Source organism: Poecilia reticulata, linkage group LG8 (assembly GCF_000633615.1).
Source record: "Poecilia reticulata strain Guanapo linkage group LG8, Guppy_female_1.0+MT, whole genome shotgun sequence".
Classification (NCBI taxonomy): Eukaryota; Metazoa; Chordata; class Actinopteri; order Cyprinodontiformes; family Poeciliidae; genus Poecilia; species Poecilia reticulata.
This window is the reverse complement of record NC_024338.1, coordinates 7,997,058-7,997,295: the sequence shown is the minus strand read 5'-3', so window position 1 is coordinate 7,997,295 and position 238 is coordinate 7,997,058.

The window sequence follows — 238 nt, the reverse complement described above, 5'->3', positions numbered from 1 at the left end:
TAACCCCCACCGATAGATTTCCTGATGACTTGGATGTTGTAAAACTATCATCCTGTGTAATTAGAGTTTCCTGCTAACAGCTAATGGCTGCGTTTATACTCCGTTTCTGTGCGGCCCGCGCCACATTAGAAATGATTGATCTGGTGTTAATGTCCTGCTTACACTACTTATTAATGTCTCAGCACTTTGTTCTCGCACTGATAGGCTRCGAGCCGTTGGATGCATATTACCAGGATTC